The 23,552-nt window shown below is 44.7% G+C and overlaps 1 protein-coding gene and 2 long non-coding RNA genes across 6 annotated transcripts in view; 1 reads left to right on the forward strand and 2 right to left on the reverse strand.

Annotated features, from left to right (window-relative positions):
• SHOC2 (SHOC2 leucine rich repeat scaffold protein) overlaps nt 1-12,065 on the reverse strand; it is a 70,729-nt gene extending 58,664 nt beyond the window's left edge. Inside the window, exon 1 of one of the 4 annotated variants that reach the window (XM_065067033.1) lies at nt 11,935-12,065. The gene's annotated coding sequence lies outside the window, so the exon portion shown is untranslated. Of the gene's footprint in view, nt 1-10,764; nt 10,950-11,038; nt 11,426-11,856 lie in introns of those variants that run through there. The other 3 variants (XM_065067031.1, XM_065067032.1, XM_065067034.1) reach the window with 3 other exon arrangements.
• Nucleotides 11,061-18,969, forward strand: LOC135579755 (uncharacterized). The gene is made up of 2 exons (XR_010473452.1): nt 11,061-11,314; nt 17,942-18,969. It is a non-coding gene; the product is annotated as an uncharacterized LOC135579755 (long non-coding RNA).
• A 1,175-nt stretch (nt 18,970-20,144) lies between these two features.
• Nucleotides 20,145-23,542, reverse strand: LOC110360705 (uncharacterized). Its single transcript, XR_002416783.2, has 2 exons — nt 22,502-23,542; nt 20,145-22,425 (listed from the first exon to the last, which is right to left on the reverse strand). It is a non-coding gene; the product is annotated as an uncharacterized LOC110360705 (long non-coding RNA).
• Between the last annotated feature and the right edge of the window lie 10 nt (nt 23,543-23,552).

Raw genomic sequence — 23,552 nt, forward strand, 5'->3', positions numbered from 1 at the left:
TTTATTCCCTCTAGATAGTGTTTCAAATATCAAAAGACTTGCATAAAAGTCATATCACTTCTTCAAGTATTACTTCATGCTACCAGAAGCACTAAAATAAAGCTGGAAGTGACCCAGAAGTGAATTTGGTAAACTTCACACACAGTGCAAAGTAATCTTCCCTTTATATATATATATATATATATATATATATATATATACACACATAGAGAGAGAGAGAGACTGCACGAGTGTTCACTTATAATGGTACAATTACAATGGTGTCAGCATATCAGAACATATACTGAGAAGCAAACCTTACAGGCTAATAAAAAGCTTGACTTAAAAGAACCAAATTCCTAGCACTGGCTAATTAGTCTGCTCTGTGATCACATATTTAAGTTTTCATATCAGAAAAACTCATTTGACTTTGTCACTGCTTTTCAAGCCAGGATACTTTATTTACACCAGGCTGCAAGGACTGGGCAGTGCTAAAAGCTGCATATCAGTAATAATCAAAACCAAGCAGTACGCTCCAATGTCAAGTGCCCATGGTCACATTACATGAAGAAAAAGGACCATGCAACCAGTCCCCTCATCTGACTGATAACACAAATTACAGTGCTCGCTAGCATTAAGAGTTTTAGCAGCAATGAAAACTGGAATCCAAAGGAATCCTAAGTGTTGGGGTTCTGGAACTCCCATCTTCATAACCGGTCATTGTAAACCTCATATTAGAGCAGCCACCTGAAAAGTGGTCAGAAACTGGGGAAAAAGTAACAGTTCTGGCATTAATTCTATTCATCTGAAAATCGAAAATCAGTAAGCATTTGTATTGGATGAATATATACACACACCTGCAGTACGTATAGAAGAGCGATCAAAGTACAATCTCACAAATGTAAACTCATTAACTAGTTCCTAAGTCTCTCATTTAGTTCATAAGCGAAGACATAAACCACTAAATTTATATAAAAATCATAATTAAAACAGATAACCAATGCTGTCGCTCATCTCACCTTCCAATACTTGAGAAAGTTGCTCAGAGAGGAAAGAAAACTTAACTCTTGATAGGGAGACAAGAGTCCGAACAGTCATTTTACACTCTGCGCTTAAACAGAACCTGCAATTCAGTCCATGAGCCACACACAACCCATGCAGAACTCTTTCTGCAGCTCCTTATCCTCTGCTCGTTATGTCCAAACACGACAAACGCATCACGGCTTTATCACTGAAAAAGTGCAAGAGAACAGCTCAAACCATTATTAGATTCCTATTCAGAAAAAGCTTCAGGTAACAATCAGCAGCACTCTGAAAGCAGCACTCACATACAAACTTTCCATGCTCCCTCTGTCTACTTTTGTTTGCAAACCTTGTGTCTCTAGACAGATTCACCAACAGAGTAACTCCATAGCCAAACGCTCCAGCACACCAGTTCCTTGGCAGTATAACTCATGTCACCCCAAAATACGGGAACAAAGACAAGCAGCTGCAGTGAGCAGCTTTCACACTCTCCACACCATTCTACCCTGTGTTAACTTGCTTTCTCTGTCACAAAGTAAGAAATTACAGCAAAGATTACAGAAACTTATTCTGGAGCAATTTTTTTTTGTTGGAACTCTGTGTAGTGTATTTTCACTGTTAATTAAGGGGCTTCACAGATGAAGGAGGTCCAAAAATGACATTGTAATAGTACAAAATGATGGGGAAAAATCAGGAGATGCAGCTCTAAAGCATATTTTTAGATTACCGTGGTGTACAACTGATCAGTTTACCTTAAATATTTTTGAAAGACAGCCAACAAGCTGCCCAAAGAATCAACGGTGTGCAAACTGCAATAGTGTTCCTGTTAACATGAAGCAGGTTTAAGTAGTTTCAGTAGACACTAGAAGTCATAAGAGTGAAAGCTGTTACAAACACAGACTGCTCGTTCCAAGACTTTACATGTTGAGAATAACACAAAAACATTTGCCTGAAGAGACTGAAGTTGTGTGTCCATAGTTTATATATACCATTAGCTTTGAAACCAAGATGAGAGCAGCCTTCTTTTAGTATTAGTAACACAGAGGATCACTAAAGAAATGAGAGGTCACATACAGACCACAATCACTTCAGGATCCTTTCAGGCAACATGACTACTTGTTCTCACACCACAGGTTCCAAGATCTAACACGCTGCTCTGCGGGGCTTTCATTACCGACAAACATTCCACGGCAGTAACGGGTTTGCACCCATTTGCCTCGCTCCACCTTTTGCCTCCCTAGAAGGAGCGAGGGGTTTGGGGTTGGGACCCACCTCCACTCCTCACCTGTAGGGAGCTTGGCATGGGTCACCCAGCTGGTTTGGTGACCCTCGGCATGTGCAGGAACTGGGTTCCAGATCCCCTTGTCCCAGCAAGGAAGGTAGAGCAACCCCGTTGCCATTGCTGCTGGTAAAAACGTTCCCTGCAATTCCTGTGCCTTCGTTTCTCCAAGCAGATGCAAAAGGGATAGTGCATCTCATGTCAAAAGGTCAGAAGGTTACTTCAAAGCTATAAAAGGCTGCAAGGTCTTTCTGATACCGTAACATCAAGTTTAGAAATTACTTTGATTTTCTCAGGGCTTTTGAAGCAGAACATTTCACCAAAAGCAATACATCTTGAAAGATGCGAGCAGCTGCTCCAGAAGAGAAAAACTAGTTCCTTAGGGCTACAAAGCTGGTGAAGGGTTTGGAGAGGAAGCCGTATGAGGAGCAGCTAAAGTCACTTGGTTTGCTCAGCCTGGAGAAGAGGAAACTAAGGCGAGACCTCATCATGGTTACAGCTTCCTCACGAGGGGAGGAGGAGGGACAGGCACCAAACTCTTCTCTTTAGTGACCAACGACAGAACACGAGAGAATGGCAGGATGATGTGCCAGGGGAGGTTTAGGCTGGACATTAGGTAAAGGTTCTTCACCCAGAGGGTGCTGGAGCACTGGAACAGGCTCCCCAGGGAGGTGTCACAGCCCCAATCCTGACAGTGTTCAAGAAGAGACTTGACAACACCCTCAGACACATGGTGTGAACTGTGCGGTTGTCATATCCAGGGACAGGAGCTGGACTAGATGATCCTTGTGGGTCCCTTCCAACTCAGGACGTTCTATGATTCTATGATTTATTCTCCTCTCTTTCTCTTTTATTTTTACACCACCTGATTTTGAGAAAAACATTTAGGTTTTCATTACCACAGGAGGGCAGGAGCATGTAATGCTGGTGCCGATTTCTTCTTAGCGAGGGCAGAACAAGCAGTGGGAGACGGAATGGAGAAAGAGCCAAGTCAGAGACCAGAGCGTGATGAAAATTCAGCCGTACCAGCGGAGTTAACTGCTTGTTAATGAAGGCGTATGCATCCCATCTGCTGGCTACAGAAGAGCTGGAATGGCTTCAAAAACATTCCAAGACAGACATACCACCAAATACTCGATGGGAACGCATGCTCCATGTTCAGAAGCTTACCCCACTGATTTCGACAGGACCAAGTACGCACTGACGGACACACAGGGGCACCGGGGCTGCAGGACACAAACCACATCCTTGTCACACATTAGCTGTCACTACCCCTTGAGAACAGAAATCCTTCCAGTGCCATTTGTTTATTCATTAATTCTGATTTCAGGAGAAAGTTCTGGCTTGCACCCAACAGCTAATTGGTTCAATAAAGAGCATCTCGGTTTAGAAGAAGAAGAGAACATGAGACTACCATGAGAGCATGCAACTGAAACCTCGGTGTCTGTTCGGGTATGATTTAGGGCTTCTCGAAAGAGCTGGATTGCAAAGACAAGACTATACAGTTTAAATGCAAGGAATAACAACCGACATTTCCCTGAAGATTTCTTATTGGGAAGAGAAATTACCACGGTAAAAACGTGCCTAACAATGACCTAAAACAGAGTAAATAAATTTATGGATGAGGTCATGGAAAAAATAAAATAAAATAGAAGCACACAACAGGGTGTTGTATTTATTATGTGAATTAAAACTCATGGCTATAATGTTTAAACTTTTGTTTCCTTCCTAACTAGGCCTGCCACACACAATATGCTATCAAGAAAGCTGCCAAACAATTGTTTGAATATTCCAAAAAGCAAATATGTAGCCCACCATGAAAAACAAATACGATAGCCTGAAATCTGCCATCACCTGCACACTGTCCAACAGCCCAAGAGAGACACAGGGACTTGGTAGAACAAAACTGGCTGCACAAAGACAAGTTCCCAGGTATCTTAATTCATGTTCTTTACTAAGAAATTTTCCTTTTCCTGAAAAGAAATAATCCAGAATCTTAAATTCAATATAACTCATGTAAATGCAAGTATTACAAAATTCTCTTTAATAAGAAATATTTTAGGTTTTGCAAATACCATACAGTAGCCATTAGACTTTAAAATCTGTTAGAAAAGTAATTGTCACAGATTTAGTATGTTAAGAATATTTGAACTGAGGCTTCATTTATCTCATTCATCCCTTCAATGAGAAAATTGTGCAAATCACTTCAAATTATGCATATTTTATAGGACTTTTCTTGGCTTTAAACCCTTTGATTATACAATAATTCATCTACAAGAAACAATTTAAAAAGTCATGTGCTCTAACTGCCATGTCAGAAGCAACAGCAAAATGGGTTTTCATGATAAGTCCTTCATATTCTGCTACAATCAGCGTTTTTCAGGACGATATAGATGGATTTTCTGATAGTCCTTCACTTCCTTGTTTAGGAGGTCACTTTTGTTTTGCACTATTTCTTTTTATAAAGATCTATTTCTGACTGCTGTGGACTTTTGTTTACATATTAAGCCACCTGATGCCTCCAGGAGCCATATAGTTTGCAAGTGAAGTCATTTTCTCTCTGCTCCACACGGTGACCGGGTGTAACTAAATGCTTCTAAACAGGACTTGGCATTTACGGAAATCTGAAGACTCTTCTCTGCGCGGTTATCCCTTAGAATTAAAAGAAACGCACAGTTCTGCTTTTCTGCAGTAGCTGACTCAAGGAGGAGGTGGAAGGGGAATAGAAAAGAATACAAAACTCTACCATCACAATTTCCAAAATCAGTTAAATTAAGAGAATAAGAATTATACAATTATTTCCTTGCCTTGAGGGTTGATTTGGGGTTTTTTGTTGAGGTGGGGGGAAGCATTATAGGATTTTTTTTTTTCCTTAATGAGGATGGAATCATCTCCAGTATTTTGCTGGATTAGGTATAAAATGATGGAAAAATAAGACTGAAGCTAAGATCCTGAACCCTTGCACAGCACTAAGAACTTTACTCAGCACCTGGCTGCACAGTATATGTGGCTTTAGCCAATTACGTACAAATTTACTAGGACCTTCACTGCTGTGCTATACAAGCTTTAAGTTTCAGTGACAGGCTGAATTGCTCTCTCATTCAAAAATAAAGAACCTATGTAACAGTTAAAAGAGTTTTTTTTAAAAAAGCGTATTTTTTTGCTTTAAGTATTTTGACACAACATAAGCATTTCCTCCCAGGATAATTCTACATAAACACAATCAATCCTGTGATTTACAAACAGATTATAACCTAACTTTCAGCCTCAAAAATATACAACAGCGTGAAATCTTACTATACAGAAGACTGGACAGTTCACATGCTACAAGTACACAGGTTACCACTCCTGCCTCATTCTGAAGAGAGAGTAAAATCCCCTATTTGCCAGGATTTCGATGAGTGGGACACAGAGGAGAAAAGCAAGAAGCCCGACTCCCCACGATCTTTGCTGTACCTTGGCTAGAAATAAGTATCAGGCCTTAGTCTTTTTGGCTGCCAGTCAAGTATTTCTTCGTAAAAGTAATTAATATGTTTATTTTTCTTCCCAGTCAACACAACGTGATAGACCAATGGATCATTCAGACTGTCATGAATCACCTCTTCGATTTCTGATTTAATACTAGTTTCTATTAGGATGGAAACACCAAAAGCATAGATCTAAATACAACAGCAAATCCTAAAGTGGTTTTGCCAGATTCTTTGGGGTATTAAACCAACATTATTTGTAATACCTAATGGATAATTAAAATCCAAGTACATATAAAGTATAAATACACTACAGCTTAAGGTCTCAGGTGTCAGGGCTTCAGGATTATTTTTATTCTTTCATTTAACATTATTTAACCTGGTATTTCCATGCCTATTGCTATAAATACTTACTCTGAACTTCTAGTACGCACAGGTTTTTGACAGGATGCGTGTATATATATATATACTGTATAAATATTACATAAATATATATATCAAATATATATTTAGTTGTATAAATATATAAAAACATAAATATCTACTGTATTACAGTAGTATGTGTGTTGTTTGCAGCACTAAGCAGAATTCTTCACATTTAAGTGAATCATCAATCATCATCTAGAAGTTATAAGTACATTTATGGTTTCTCGGAATACTACCACTGCCTCAGAAAACTGTTTTCGTAACTTTAGTTCCAACAGAGTCATTCATTATATCATTGAACTGAACTACTGCCACTTCAATATGTGCAAACAAGTGAAAGAGGGACATCAGATGTCTAAACCAAACTGAACACTTGGATTTATACATACATTTCCTGCTGCAGTTTTCACAAACTGAACTGTGTAAGACAGAGCAAACCTTAGGATTACAACTGATCAGCCAGAAATATAAAGAATAGTTTAATATATTATCCTTCACAAAATTTGACACAATACATTAATAACAAGGCTGTAGCTACTAGAAATGAATTCAAACCTGTAAAAGATGGCATTCTACGCTGATTTTTAAAAGCCTCTATGCATCTACAAGTCACTAAGAGTCAAGGCAGTGATACTAATCCCTGTTCTGTTTAAGAACTTTGTAAAGCAAACTTTTGACAGATAGGTGATGGCAATCTGCCACCACTTCCCAAAAACAGGGTCTGCTTTCAGTCACATCACTGTATCAACACTTTCAAAGGAAATTCGGGGTACTTCTGGTAAAGTTAGTCACAAGTCATCAAACGTTTTGGCACTAAAACACTGGTGGCACAATATTTCGCATTCCTTATGCATACAATATTCTCACCAACACCTATAGGATTTCCGGAAATAAATGCAAACCCAAGTCTCAAACAAACATGTTCTGCAAATATAGTGATTTTAGAAATTGTTGGTGAAAAACTACCCAGGGTTTTTTTTTTTTTCCTCCAAGCGCCTGTACCAACCTGTGGGCTCAATGGAGTGGGAGACTAGAACACAGATGAGTTAAAATTGCACCTCATCGCAAACAGGCCTCCCTTTTTAACACAGATACACTTCAGGACCCCTCTCCAAAGCAATACCAACCCAAACAAGATCTGTGTTACAGAAAGAACCTATTTTAAACCCCAGCAGTCAAAGCAGTGAGAGAGTGAACTGAGATGTGCTGTAATATTTATGAAGCCATTATAATGCAAATGCGTAAGGTATTAGAAAGGCTATTTGCATTGGTGCACAGCCCCTTCAGTCTGTGTACAATGCCAACAGAAAGAACAATTAGGATGCGTGTGTAACAAAACCCCGCTGACCACAGGGTAAGGCAGGTCCACTGAACCGGATACAATATCTACGGGATCATCAGGGCTCCATGGAAATAGTGTCTGCTGGATCGCTCCACACATCTTCCTCACAAGCAGAATATGATGCACTGTAGGATACAGAAGCCTGTAGAGGATTAGCATGGAAGGGGTAAGAGCAAGCTACAACCAATTTACTGGGAGCACCAGTCGCCTGTTTCTCAAGATGAACAACTGGGCTGGGGCACAGCTCATCTACCCAGGACTGCAAAACCCCAACACCGCTGACAGACAAGCAGCAAACTTTCAACTACGCTAAAAAATAATAAATAAAAGAGTCAGATACAGATTCATGTGGCAAAAAATACTCTCCAGTACTTTTTGTAACAAAAAGGGCGGCAGGCATGCAAATTAGGATCTAATGTCTGTATTCTCAGAGTGAATGTGCAACACTTTTGTAGAGAAGCAAACACATACGTTCAAGCCTTTCCTATTTTTTTTTATGTGTCCACCTTAAGAGTAAAACAATGTTAAAAGAACCAAGTGTACAGGCACGCCAGATTGTTTTAAGAAGTTCTTTGACCATGTCTCCTAGTATTTATCTACACCAATTCACAGCCTCTTAACATATTCTCAGGCTGATCAGCCGGTCTACAATCATACCAGAGGCTCTCTTCTCAATACGTATTTCTCTTGTAGAGTAACACAGATAAAGTGCTTCTTAGACTGCAACGATTTTAAAACAGTCTAAAATTAACTACCCACTATAAAATTACTTTTTTAAAGGAAATTATAAACACTGTATAATTTCTGTACAAAACATATCCCTTACCCAGAAGTTAATGACAGAAAAATTCTTAGTAATCAAAATTCCCTTTTTACTCAGATACCACTGTTTTGCTATACTGAAAATTACTTTATTGAACCAATTTTGGTGTCGGAGGATGCCCAGACTTAATAGTACGTTATGTGAATTTCACAACACAGTCAAGCCCAAGTAATGCAGCAAAAACAAGCAAATCAAGGTCAATGGCTAATACCGCAAACATTACCTCCTTATTATACAACCTGTTACATTTTATCCCGGTACGGTTTGTAACATAGCAAGACTACTGTATCAAACACACCAGATACATCAGCCCGTACAATTTTGATGTAAACAAGTGTTCTTCTCTCTACCATCTAGTTACAACTGGCTGTTTAATCTGCACTGCTGTGTCCTCCACAGCCCTCTCTCTCACACACACATAAACTCACTAGAAAAAGAGACAAAGAAATATCTCCTGAGATGCAGTTGCACGCAGTAAAAATAAACACAAGGTATTGCAATGACGGAGAGGAAAGCAAGCCTCACTTCAAATAAGAGCATCCACAAAGCTGCCACACACAAAAACATAAAAAGCGAGCCTTTGGGTGGGAAATGCCAAAAGCCAAGCTGAGCGAGAGGGCGAGGAGACACCCGAAATGCCCCACGGAGGAGAGCCGGGTGAGGTGGGCGCTGGGTGAGCCGGCCATGGCTGCGGTGGGCGAGGGGACGGGGCGAGTGCTGCCGTCCCCCCCTCCACACACGCAAGTTTTCATCCTTCTTCAGACACGATGCTGCTGAAAAGAAACTGTTCCTTTTTAGCACCCAGCCAAATTCTCCTCGATTGTATTTCGGAAACATCTGAGACCTCTGAATGTGGTTTTGTTGCCTCATCATCAGGCTAAGCCTTCCCAAGAGAGAGCCCAGTTATTCGCAGGGCTTCGTCAGCCTTGACAAGAAGGGATCACAAAATGCGAATCCTTCTCATTCGTAACAAACAGAGGATACTTTAGCAGCCTTAATTCAATTAACATGCCCGAGGAGCATGCACACATGCAAGCACATACATCCACCTATTTCGTGGGTGCTGTAGAGAGGTCGGCAGCAGCCAGCCCGCACGGTGACCAGCCAGGACTGTCACACACACGCCACTTCAGCAGAAACATTCTTTTCTAGAAAGCCACAGCCAAGTAACAATCAATCCAAGGGTTTCCTAAAAGGCACACGAACAGCGATCTTCAGAGCAACTAATTTCAGTACACAGGCTAAGAGTGCAGGAACACAGCTGCAGAAAATATTCATCGTCTGAAAGAATCCTTCCAGTCACACAGAATTCCTGGAGGAGAATATACCCGTCAGTGCGATTTAAGTGTCACCATAACAAAGGAACGCCCCTCCCAGCACCTCCTGCCTTACAGATATGTCACCCTGGGAAGGAAAAACTAGACCGGGAACAGCAGCTATTCGCAATCAGCACTGTTTATCAATCCTACCCTCAGCATCACCCCTAAGAAAAAATGTTGGGGATTGTTTAACATTTCTAAAAAGAGCAGAATAAAGGAATGTGGCAGAAGACAGCATCCTCTTTGAGGATGCCTCATTATTCCTCAAAGGAAGGCTGTGGACACAAGGAAAGCTTTGTCTGGAATTATCTCTCTGTACTACAAGATTATACATAAAATTAATTTTGCCTGATGTACATGTTTTGCCTTACCACACATACAGACAACCTTATGGCTGACAAACATTAGCCTAAATTAAAAAGAATCCAGCTTTAAATTACTAAAATAATCTCTCATTTTACTCATCCACAGCAAAGAATAATTACACAGAAAAGCAAAACAGTCAAAGCCAAATAATTCAGCAGGAATTAAGAGGATAAGGGTGTTACTAAAATTAAAATATACGCACAACAGTGTAATAACAAATTCATAGGATACAGTAAATCTTTCCCAAAACCAGGCTAGGATTATATCAAGATCATCACACAACATATGCCTGAAATATGGCTGTAAATAAGTGTGACTTAATTTGACCACCACCTACTTTAAGCCCTTGACTTTATAAATAGAAGCATCCAATAATGACTAGCGATTTAAAAAAACACAGTTTAGAAGGCAAAAAGAAGAAACAATAAGTAGAAAGGCAAACATGCAGACAAGAAACAGTAGAAAATTAAGACCCTGAGGTAATTACTAAAACCAGCCTAATCTCTATTTTGACAGTCAAAAAAATCCCAACTGAGTACTGCAGCAATGACAATACACACAATTACAACTCCTTGGTCATGAATATTCTGCCTCAAAAGTGTCTGCACATGTGCAGAACTCAGTAAAACGTATGCTTCCATAGTCCCACCTCAAATACCTGAGTTAAAAATTGCTATTGCTATTTCAGTACTTTGTAACTGTTTTCTCACACATTGCGACATTCTTTTCCATCTCCGTACCTGCTCGTAAATAAGGCGTTAAAGTTAAGCAGCAACACAGTTCCACCAAACTCCGGTTCTGCTCAATTTCTGCACAGCTCATGCACAGTTGCAATTTTAGTCAACACACACGGCCGTCCACCTCAGCTACGCTTACTACAGCTTTTTAACCTTTTCCTAGAGAAAGATACGTACAACTTGGTGAAAACACCTTCCGCAGCCACAAATAGAGGCGGGAAGTTGTCACACCACTTTCTCTGGGACGCCTCTCCGTTTTAAATACGGGGAAAATCACCTGGCTAGGCAGGAAGGTGACGGCTTAGGAAAGGAGGTTCTGCCTCCTCGGCTCCATCTGAGCTGCCACACCAAATCCACGGGGTGAAACAGGAAAGGAGCCTCACGCCTGCACAGGAGGGTGGGGGACAGCCCTGGCACACAGCGGCAGATGTAATCATTACCCTGGACGCCGGTAATCATTACCCTGAGCGTCAGAGCCACCGCACACACGCGAAGCCCCTTAAATTTCTCTTCCCCAGCTCTCGGTACCGGCGGCTGAAGGGGAGGAGAAGAGGTGAGGCTGTAAAGCGGAGCTTCCTCCTTTCTTTCTCTTTTTTGTTGTTGTTGTTGTTGTGGCGGTGGCTGGTCGATGCCATCGCCCGGCAGCCCGGAGGAGCGGGGCAGCCCCGGCCGCCGAGCCCGGCGGGACGATCGGCCACCCCCGCCCCCCGGCACGCAGCAGGCGGCCCCGGCCCGGCCCGGCCCGGCCCGCCCCACCTGCCCCGGGCCCCGCGGCGGCCGGGCGGGGCTGCAGCCGCCGGGGCAGGCAGGCACACACACGCACTCGCCGGGTGCCGGTGCGCGGAGCCCGGCCGGGCTAGGCTGGGCTGCCCCGCCGCCGAGCCCCCGCTGGGGCGGCATGGGGCGCCCCCCGGCCCGGGTACCTGCCGCCCGGGCCCTCCCCGCCTTTGTGCCCGCGGCCTCCCGCCGCCGCCCCCGGCCGCCGCCAGGCCCACCCCGCCCGCTGTCAGCCGCCGCCTCAGCGCGCCCCGCCGCCCCCGAGCCCAGCCCCGCCGCCCCCCGGCCCACCGCGTCCCCCGCCCGGCCGCCCCGTACCGTGCGGCTCCGCCATCCTCCCGCGGCGCGCTCGCCCCCCCTCCCCGCCCGCCCCTGCCGGCCACCGTCTGTGCGCACCGAGCCGTCACGGGACTCCCCGCCCACAGACCTCCCGCGGCACCACGGGGGCGGGGCCGCCGAGGCGCGGGGCCACCGACCGCTTCCAGGTTACGGCGCCGCCGACATCTTGGCGGCGGGCGGAAGTGGCCCGGTTGCCCCTGGCGACGGCGAGGCGGCCCGGCGGGCCGCACCGGCCTCCCGGGGCGGGAGCGGCAGCGGCAGCGGCAGCGAGGCGCGTTCGGACAGGGCGCCCGCTGCCTCTGCGGCTCATCTCGGGGTCCCGTGAGACACCGGCACCTCACCGGGCAGCCAGGCCTGCGCTGCCTCACACCGGAGACCCCGCACGTCCCGGTGAAACCTTCGGCACGTCACCGCTGCGACACGGAGGAGAAACTCGTCAAGATTTCCCTCAGTGAGGGCAGGCGGTTTCTGACAGCAGCTCGTTGAAGTATTACAAATAGGAGCTGGTTTCCCCCCAGGCCACTGTTTAACTGAAGAGTTTGCCGCCCAGGACAGGCAGGATCAGAAATTGTAATATAACGAGTTCATATGAAATATCGCTTCTCACTGCCGTACGTGCATCACCCCGCTCCTGCCATGGGTCACCCCTACCTGAAAGAGAAAGCTGACACCTCAGCACAGTCAAAACCATGGGTGAATTTGGGAGCCGTTTCCTGTATCAGATGTGCTCTTTCCATCAGTCGTTTCCAAGTGTTGTCAGCCATCGGGGCTAGTTTCACTGAAACAAGGCTTCTCACATCTGATTATTTGGGTTCTGCCACTTTCCTTTGTGGGATTCTTTGGCAACCAGACAGCTCAATGTGGTTATACGCTTTTTTACTGATAAATGCCGAACAGCATTAAAAGCAGAAATGGCTTTTTGGCGTAGTGAGTCACAGGGCAGAAACCAGGTATAATTTCCTAATGACCATATTTCTTACAATGATTGGATGTTTGTTTGTTGTTATTACTCAATAAAACCTTCAGTGCACCAGTCCCCCACAAGACATGGAAATACTTTACCCTGAAAAACCTGGAGTCTGAAAGAATTTTTCCATGTGTCGCTTATTTGAACACATATATAAAACTACATATTCTATATTAAAAATCATAGTGTGTGTTCACCATGCACAGGGCAGATCTGAATGTTTTGTTGACTATGTACTTTACATTTCTCAGGCTCTTTGCGTACCCAGTTTCTTTAGCGTTAGAGAACTATGTACAAAGATACATGCTACATGTACTCTAGTTCTGTTAGAAATCTTACTTCTATTTCTACTTGCTTTGCTTTCAAAAATATCATTGGAAATCTAAAAAAAAAGTTATTTATACTCAGAAAAACTCGTTTGCTCTTTTCATGATGAAACATAAAACTAAAAAGCCGATATAAAGCAAAGCAGGACAATTGTCACTAGACAAGGAATCAGCCAAGAAATTTACACTGATAACTCCACCCTTCTGCTGCAATTCCTTAAATATGTCTTATGATATTAGACCAATACCGAGGTAATACTTGTGCCAACAATCAGTACTAACAGACATTTTTGCAAAGGCAAAATTCATACATGCAAGATTTGTTTTTAATCTGCACAAATAGAGTAGTTAATTTTACACCCTCCTACTGGATGCTGGAGAGCTCAGCTCCAACCTACTCCCAGCCTCCATCAGCACTGTTTGTCCCCAGATCTTCATCAACACAGCCCTGGCCCAGTGTAGAAGGCGAGTGTGAGAGCCACAGTGTTGTTAAGGCCAAGTGTTAGTTAAGGGCCTCAGCATCAGGAGACTACGCTGACAAGCCTGTATTTTGAACATTGTGGTATTGCAACTGAGTACCTCTCCTTAAGACAGACCCACAGACAGTAAGTCAGAGGTTCCTCAGACTCTCTTGCTGCAGAAAAGCCATAGAAGTGTGTGAGGATCATGAATTACTGCCATCCACACTGAAATTAACAGGACGGAAAATATAATTAACGAGCATTTCATAACCTACATGCGTACAGGTTCTGAATTAAGGTTTCACTGACAATTTCATTTGGACATTGCCCAACTTCTAAATGCTTGGCTTTGCAACTGTCATAGCGTTCCTTTAATACCTGTAGCACCTCCTGCATTCCTGAGAAGGGCAACTGTCAGTGCAGGACCACGCAGCACTGCAGCACCTCTGTGGGTCATCAGCCATGCTGGTACCTTTGTGTGCCCTCCAACTCAAAGAGAAACCAATAGCAACAGCAAATTGTTATCCTCCAACTGGACCAGCAGCGCAGGGGGATGATTGTTGGAATTTGGATTATTCAGTGGATTCATAAGACCGTTCCTAAGGCTATTTAGTATTTGCATAGTTGTTTCAAGCATGTTTCTACAAAGCAGTGTGATTTATTAGGAGATAGCTCTTACACAATGAACTACAATAAAGCAATTAATTAGTTAAGCTTGCTTAAGCTGACCACAAGATCAATATAGCAACATCAGAATCATCCCTGACTGAATTCAGATACCTCTGACATAATAGCCCCACTTGCCTTTTTTTAATTTAGTGGCTGCCAGACTAATGAATTGGCCCTTTATCTCTTGGTCATGTGGCCTTTTCACTACCTCCTCCCAACTGTAAAATTTTTGTCATCTAACTACAAGAAACCCGCTCTCCTCCCCCAGGCAGGCAGCTGCCGCCGCCTCGTCCAAGGACACCCAATTCTGGTCGTTTCTGTACTGCAGGCTGGGGCAGACAGCACAAGAGGCAGATTCTTTGCTGGCTGAGCCAAGGTGAAGGCCAAGCCCCAGGGAAGCTCTGTGCCACTTCCAGCTCTGGAATTCAGGATGTCCCCTTGCACCCCTTGCCACCCTTGCGCCCCTCTGCTCTGCATGGGGCTGCCTCCCGCAGCTCTCCCCGTACCCCTCTGCCTGACCTCCGCTTTCAGACATCCATCACCGGTCCCTTCCCCAGGCTGTCTCTCCTTTCTCATCCTCCAACAGAGCCTCCAACTTTGGTTCCTCACACCAGGTCCTAGTTCAGTCTCTTGTCTGGTTCTTCATCTCACTGCCGATCCCCTGACTTTCCTGTCTCTTCCTTCTCATCTCCTTGTACTGAGAAGCTGAATTCTGCTGTGTATTCTGTCCCTTTCCTGCTGCCAGTTCCTTGCCAGCCAGTCTCAGCATAAAACTCCTCTAAGTCCCAGTTCCACTTTGTGAACCTCAGTTTCCTTCTGTCACATCTTAAACCTCCAGATTCCCAGTCCTAGGTTTTCTCTTCCTCTCCTCTACATCTCAATCTACCCAGGCTGCCCTGTCCTACTCCTTTCCCTTCTCTTGAATCATCGGTTTGCCCGAGGTTTGGCTTCAGTCTCTTAGTGAAGGGTTGCAACGGGTTTAGTTGTTCTGGGGGAGATAAGCATGTTGTGAAGGCTGATGGCACAAGAAAGCCCATTTCAATGTGTGACCATCATACCAATCCCAAAAATAGTGTATGCCTCCATCATTGCTCTTCTCTCTTCCCCTCGAAAGTCACCTTGGCTCCACTGCCTTTATTATGAGCATACAAAAACTGGGAAGGCTGGAAGAGTTGGAACAACTCAGGAGCTGAAGGGGAGAGAGGAAGTTGCTGAGCACCAAAACTCTATCTGGAGGATTCACATAGACATTCAGAGCCCTTGTCAATGTCTAGAAGCCAATACTGCAGCAGAGCGGCTGACAAGATCCATCGCATTGAAAACAGAGACTGCCCCACCAGAGTGAAAGCTTTTGCTTGGTGTGAGATGCTGTTGCAATACAAAGAAGGATACAAAGAAGGGGAACCTCAAAATGTGGTTCTCTTTTGGAGGACTACAGTACAGTAAGATGTTGCTATTTTTACTGTCTGTTCCTTTTATGTGCTCAGAGTCAGGTCTGCCTACTTGACTGACAAGAAATTAGTTTTGCTTTTTCCTCCATTTGGTTCTACAAAGCAAGCATATGATAAAAGCACAGAATTTGATTAACGTACCTATGTTCTCAAAACCAAGCAGCGTGATTTAGGGTTGTAAACCTTCAACTCAGTAGCCACCTCTCTACGTCTGTCAGGTTGTTAGCAATTTTTTAAACAGATTTCCTCTGTCTTACAGGAGCTCCTCCAGGTGGAAAGACAGGACATACCAATGCTGAAACAGCACATCCAAAATGCTATGCATCACATCATTTTCTTGTATTTACTTGTATGCATACAAACTTTTTCAAGTATGTGCTGTGTCCTAACTGCCCCAGAGCCAGCAGTTCTTCAGTTTATTTAGTGCAAGGGAAAACTGCAAATCCAGCAGGCTATCAAGCAAGCTAATCTTCAGTTATACAAATGGAGAGTCAACCAGTTCAAACAATTTATCTTTCAAAGTCAACACTATGAACAACAGAAACAAGCAAAAGCTTTCTCATTCACAACAGACAATAAACTGTATTTTCTAGTGTAGATATTCTAGACAGGATAGTATAAGCTGTTAGAAACTCTTACTTTACAGTGAAAGGGCAAATTAAAGGCTTCAGTTGTCTGTACTTTGAAAGGGGAGAAAGGCTGGAATGAAAAACTCAGTTAAACTGAAACAGATGCTGATTATTCCAACTCTGGTCATGCCAACCTTAAAGAAAACAACATTTCTTGAGTTCCTTTTGTTCTTCTGGTACTTGCAAATCCACTTCTGACAACCCAGGCAAACACAAAAGGACAAAGCAGGATCCAACAGGACATTCTGTGCTGTGGTGGACAAGCATCTCTTAGCTTGGCTCTGCAGCACCTGGATTTCAGTAGCAACGTGCCCACCAAGGACTAACCATGTTCAGTACTAGCATAATTCCCAAAACCAAGGGGAGAGAGAGGATAGGTATTCACAAAAGCTAGTTTAAATCTACAGAGGTTAAGCCTTCTCTGTAGTCAATAAGATGAGCCTGTGCTTAGGCACTCTGAATCATATTCTGAAAAAATCACTTTTTCCATTGACCTCATGTGGACCCTGGGGAGTTGGGCTTTCCAAGGGAAAAGCCACTTCCTCCCCAGGAAAGTGCATTCAAGCCTAAGTGGCCATGGGTTCACCAGCTTTTCTCATGCCACACGTTGCTGTGGGACTCCGGTGCTGCGCGAGGGGTGTAGCTCTGTGTGCCTGCAGGTGGTACACGACATCTCCTACCGCTGTACCTGTTTCACTTGGCTCTCGTGTCAGCCTTCTAGAACTGGCAGGCATCGATAAGCTGGTATGGTGTGGCTTAGATTTTATTTACACTGCGTGTCATTTCATGCCTCCAAAGGTCCATGAAGATTAGTACCAGGCTGACTGGTGTGGCACGGTATGAAGGACTGCGAGTGTAGCCCAAGTTTTTCTCTACTGGACTTCATACAAGGGCATATCCTGCCCCCACTCTGCATAAAGCAGGGAGCAGGCTTCCACTGCCCCACGGTCCTCTCGGATCTTCCAGTCCTCACCAGCCACAACAGGCTAGCACTGTAGCCTGTCCTTCAAAGAGACAGCCCAAAGCCAACCAGTTCTGTACATTATTGGTTTTAGCTGCTAAAGGTGTGAAGCCAAAGCAAAGAGGCTCCGGCAGTCACCAAGGAAAGGGAAAGGTCTCTGGGAGTGGTGGCCCCAGGAAGGCAGAACAATTTTATTATGAGGTTTTTTTTAAGATTACTGTAAACAATTCAACTGTGCCCTAAAAGTGACTGGGAGTGGCAGCACATCAATGCTGAGCTGTTTAAAAATCCAGCTGCCCCATGCCCAGGCAAGTATCATTGCCAGCAGGTTAACCTAGGCCACGGGCAGAAGCAGTTTTACTCGGGATTACATCTTGCCGTTGCTGCAAGCTCCACTGTCTGAAATGTGGGAAAAAGTGAAGATCAACAGAACAGGAGAGTCCCCAAGAAAAGAAACAAAGAAACCCTCATTCATACTCTCACAAAGATAAAAAATTCTTCAAAAGTAATTAGTGAAGAGAAAATTGAGTTGGAATAAAATATTTGCCTGTTGGTCTTAATAGCTGCAGCTCTGGTATCTATTTTCTCTCTCTCTTCCAGGCTATCAGCAGGGACTGAGTGTTCTCCTGGAGCCAGGGATGGATTTCCTGAATGGTGACAAATAGCAGTAAAGCCTGAAGTCAATTCCACAGTGAAATCATTACATAAATTGCTCTTTCCTGCAGGAAAGAGATGGATGAACAATAAAACAAATCAGAAAATAGTACAAAATGAGTAATCTTACAGTTCAGTTACGGGAAACAAGAAGAACAACCCTAGCAATGATGCCAGCTCAGTCAGGGAGCCAGGTGATACAAAGAGTGCACCTGTACAGAAAAATTTCGCTTGAGGATTTCTGGAAAAAAAACCCTGAAAATTAGATCATTCAGGTGCAGAATGACCTTCCAAAAGGACACCAAGAAACTCCTTCTGCCCAGAGCCATGAAAGCTAGAGCAGAGCGAGTGTGAGCAACTCGAATATTTATTCTTATTGTGGTAGTGTGCAGGAGCCTTTGTCTTGCTCCTGTGTGCGGGGTGCTGTACAAAAAGATTGTTCTGATTCAGAGACTGGAAGTTAGCCGTAAGACCAGAAAAATGACACGCATCTGTCACAGACATGGGCAGCTTGAGGAAAGAAAAGCAGTCAGTGTGCTGCCAAGATTTTTATAGGCCATACAGACAAGGAGAGCATTGGAGGGAGCTCCGAAAGATGATTTTTCCAACACACATTAATGAGGAGTGGGTTGTAAAGCTGGAAGTGCAGAGATGTTGGAAATGGTAACAAGGAGGCAGTGGAACTCGTAATCGCAAGCTGATCTCAGGAAAGAGCTGACATCCCGGTCGTACTCCGAACCAGATCAACAGGGATGGGCCGGGGAAAGACGGATCTTGAACGGGAAGGTGTTTGACACACTAGGAAAACGCGAGCTAGTAGACAGAAAAGAAAGAAGTCGTGCAGACAGAGCGACAGGCTAAGAACAGTCCTGCATTGTGAGGACAAGGACTTGGTTATTCAAGAGTTTTTCTTTCCTCTTGTTTCTCAGGGAACAGCAGGGATAATAATACAATAGTTTGATTGTGTTAAGAGATTTATGGCCTGACTTTACTGTGTGTTAAAATATTGATTCTCTTTCTAACATATGCTTTACATATTGACATTATTTTTTCTATATAGAAGACTGACTTCTGCACACAAAAGCTGGGACTTCACAGTAGGAACCAGTGATGCTGGGTAAATACAAAGTGACATTAAGTGAAGCGCAAGTCTCAGATTTTTTTCCACTCAATTAAATAAAGATAGCAAGAGAGACACTGAGCAGTGCATGGTGGTGAGAAGCTGGAATAATTAAACAATAATATGACAGATGGTGCATTTACAGGCAATTACAGCATGTCTCTGCTGGCACTTGAAGGCACAAGGCCAAAGACTTGAGCGATTCAAACCACACAAGTAGAGCAGTAAGTCCTAGAAATGCCACTTTAGAGCTTCTGGCTTGGGAGCCCATAGTGGGACTTAGACAGGGCAATGCGATGGGCAGGTCTCTGCATTTACTGGACGTTACTTCTAGGGATGGAGCAGGAAGGGCAGCCCATCAAACAGCTGTTCCTCTGTTCCTTGGATAACACATTTCCAGGCACTTTCACGTATGTAGCGGTGAAAGACAAATCTTCACAGTGAATAAGGACATCTCCTTCTTGCCTTGTGTGTACAGGTTGAGGATACCACTGCATCAAACAATGACAGATTTTAAATGAGTATATTCAGAAAGCTCAACTAAAAGAAATCACTCATCTGTCTACTCCCAAAAACAAGGGCTGGGTTAAGCATCAAGCTACCAAGCTTCAGGCTCTGAAGGCATTTGTGATTCCCTGGAGGAGTCACACGAGACTTTCCATTCCCCACCTTACCCACCCCCAGTAAACCCAAGCCACCTTCCTCCTCCTCTCTCTGAAGAAGATGGGCTCTGGATCCCGTGCTACCACTCAGCAGCTAAGGGGACAATTGCATGAAATCTGCACGTCTATTTTTAAAAGCATCGGTGTGCATTATTCAACACACATCACAGTCACACTACATTTCTGACCTCGTCAGCACGTATAGAGGTAATACAAGCTCTAGATCTTTAGAAGAGAAGAAGAAGAAAAGAGAGAGAGATCTGCCTGGAAAGCAAACACAGATTAGGTGTTGTTAAAAGCTTCTTAAACTGTCAACAAAGTGTTTACTTAAACTGAGAACAAAAAAAAACACCTTCAAGATGGGTAATTCTCATGGAAGTGGCTTTATTTTTAAACACCGTATGTCTCGAGCTATATGATTATATGGGACTCTCAACCAGATTTTCGGTTTTAAAGTAAGGACTTGATTCCAGACTTTCTTGTCATACGGAAAAAAATGGAAAACATGAACTTGAACGGCTCAAAAGGCAGAATGAAAATAAGAAGCATTTAAAATGTGGAAAGATGGAAAACAAGCCTCACAAACAAATGGGATTGGCAACATTGCTTCACCTAAATGCTTTTTTCTTCTATTTAGTAGGAGATGTTTCTCAAGACTGAAAATAAGTGTTGTTTTGTATCTGCAAGGCTTTCAGCAAGCGGCTGCCATGTTATGAAACTCTCTGGATTCCAGCATCTCTGCTGCCTGCTGCACTTGGAGCATGTTGGGAAGAGGAGGAGGAAAACAAGCTTATCATTTATAAAATTATTGCTGGTTTTGTGGTTGTGAGGCTTTCTGCAGTCTACAAGAATAACAACTTGTTTGTGACATCAGTAAAGTAAGGATATGTAACCTAGATCGAGTTGTCCTCTCCCTGGATACCACTCTCAAGCTTTGTCAAGTAGCATCGAGTTTTATCCAAAGGTCAAGTCTCAGGACTTTAGGAAGCTGCACACCACGGGGTCACAACTTGAGACCTGGGTGTTATTGTGCTGTGCTCAAGGACAGTCTTGCTCTGATTCTCCAGCCACACGGGGTGGCACCAAGAGGCACCAAGACAGTGCACCAACTCGGCACCGTCACACTGCAAGTGCACGGTGCTTTTCCCAGATCGAAGGGTTTTGGCAAAGTATTTCTGCTTTCTAGCTATTTCTGACAACTGGAAAGGCCTGTGAGAGAAATGAGTTTATGTTCTAGTTTAAGTTGACCCCAGATGCAAAAAATGAGGTATAACTACATATTTTTTAGCAGAAGAACAGATCGAATCCCTCATCTGTAATTGGAAAAGTCGTGTCTCCTCTTGTTGTCCCTCTTCCAACAAAACAAGGGGAATTAGGTCCTCTGTGCCATTCTTTTCCCTGCTCTCAGCTATGGCTAACACCACTCCAGTAAATATGTACTAAGCTTACTCAAAGCTAGATCCATTCCTGTTTTTACAGTACTTCAACAAGTACAATATTAAGCTGCAGACAATGCCCATGCCTTTTTCTTCTCTCTGCCAGTCCTGAAGGTGATAACTGTGTTTTTTCCCCAACAGAAAGAGGTGTCTTAAAAGCAGACTTACTAGAGATTGTTGAAAACAATTCCCACAATAACGCCTGTCCCAGTGCTATCAGCTTTCTAGAGAGGCTGCCAAGTTGGCATTTGATTAGCTAAGAAAATGGATTTAGCACGCGATGCCAGATTCCACTTCTCCGTCACTAAAATGCTCAAGTAACAAACTGAGTTGACCATTGTTTCTTATCACCAAGCAAACAAACCCCGTTGGCAGGAAAACTCCATTTGGAAAGTGATTCCCTACATGACTGAGATGGGCTCTGGCTGCTATGCATGCCAGTCCTCACATAATGCTGGACTCCAGGTGGTCACTGGCACTGTGAAGGACGCTGTCAGATAACCTAGCCTGCAATTTGATTTCAATGTCTTGCTTTCAGCTCATCTTCAGTTGTTCTGCAGGCTATTTTTGTTACCACAGGAATAACAGGTGGTCTCACAGTGCAAGGTTTTCAGTTGTAACTGGCTGTCTTTTACACTCAATTTTAGCCACCGCTAAGATGCTAACTGGATCAGTTTGGGTGTGTTTTTTTTTAAAACAAACACACAACCAAACAAACTACTAAATTACTGATCTGCAAATTACATGTACTGTTTAAAATACCCTGGTCTTCAAGCATCCAAAGTCTTCATTAATCAGTCCCTGGTCCTTTTCCCTTCCAATCATTATGAAATACTAACTGCCATACGGACCAACACACTAGACAAAGAGGCAGCTTTTCGCATTGGAATCAGTGGGAACACTTCTGTGCACTTCAAAGGGTAAGGAAGGATGTCTCAAGCAAGCATGCCCATTTTATAGTCTCATCAACGTCCATCTTCTGCTCTGAAAGTGGAATACGTGAATCACACCAGAAACGAGCCCACTTCTGTGCTGCCCTGGACCAAACCAGAAGTGTTATCTTAGGCCGACTCCACAACAGGCAGGAGGTGGGAGATCCACACTCAGCCTCCGCAGGTTCTCTGTTGGCCTCCAACCCAACAAGCAGGCGAGACTCCAAGTGAGGTGGGAGCAGGCTACCTGAGGGACGGCTGCTTTCCTTCTCTAGGTTGCCTTAGAGGAAAAAGGAAATAGTTCAGGAACAATGCAGACAGAAGCTTTAAATAACTATCAGAGAGGTGTTGCTTACTGGAATCTAAATTTTTCGCACTGGTCTCCCAGCAAACCCAGGAACACCTTGAATCCACAGCAACAGGTCCACGGCACGGTGCCCGAGCTGGCAGAGGGAAGCACGCAGCCGGCCATGTCAATACAAAATGGAAAAGAATCATTAGCAGAAACAATTTTCTCCCTCATTTTCTGTTTCTTAGCACTACTTGTGATTAATTTTATTCATCCACGGCCAGTCCCCGTGCGGTGATACAGAGCAAGTTCTCAAATCTCAGAACAATTAAAGGCAGAGGCCGGGTGGGCAGGATTAGGTGCTTCAACCATCAATCCCCAAAGCAAAGGGCAACACAGACAAGGTGTGCAGGTCACACAGGCAAGCTCATTAGTGAAATCTGAAATTACAGCACATCCCGGAACGGGGGGGATCCTCCCCGCCGCCCCGGGGAAGCTGCTGCGGGGGGAGGATCCTCCCAAACGCCGGCCGCGGAGCAAGGAGGGGACCGAGGGCGCACCGGCTGATCCGGTTTGACGACACTTAAGCCCTGGGCGCCAGGAGAGACACCGGATTTTGCTGCTGTTTACATTTTAAGCAGCACCGCGATTGACATTGAGAAGGAAAATCAGAACGCGCCGCCCCGGCCAAGCCGCCTGTTGGAGGGGGTCTGTTGCGGGTTTTATTTAAATAAAAACAACCCAAAAAAAGGCCCAAATCCCGAGTTTCGCGGCAATGAGGAGCGCGCGCCCGGCGGGGCGGGGAGGCCCGCGCAGGTCGAACGGCGCCGCCCCACTGCAGAGCCCCGGTGCAGCGGGAGCTCCGCGGGGACGCGGGCCCGGCCGGGCTCGGGTCTGCGCGCTCCCACCGAGCCCCCGGTCCCGGGCCGGCCTGGGTCCGCGTCCTGCTGCCCGCAACCCCCGTCGCCCCGCGGGGCGGGCAGGGACCGGGCAGGCCCGGGAGAGCCGCTCCCGCCCCGCCCGGGGCGCGGCCCCAACACGTCCACTACAGTTCCCGGCGTGCACTGCGCCACGCAGAGGACGACAATTCCCAGCACGGAGCTGGCTGCCGAGCGCCG

The sequence above is a fragment of the Columba livia genome, chromosome 6, assembly GCF_036013475.1.
Source record: "Columba livia isolate bColLiv1 breed racing homer chromosome 6, bColLiv1.pat.W.v2, whole genome shotgun sequence".
NCBI lineage: Eukaryota > Metazoa > Chordata > Aves > Columbiformes > Columbidae > Columba > Columba livia.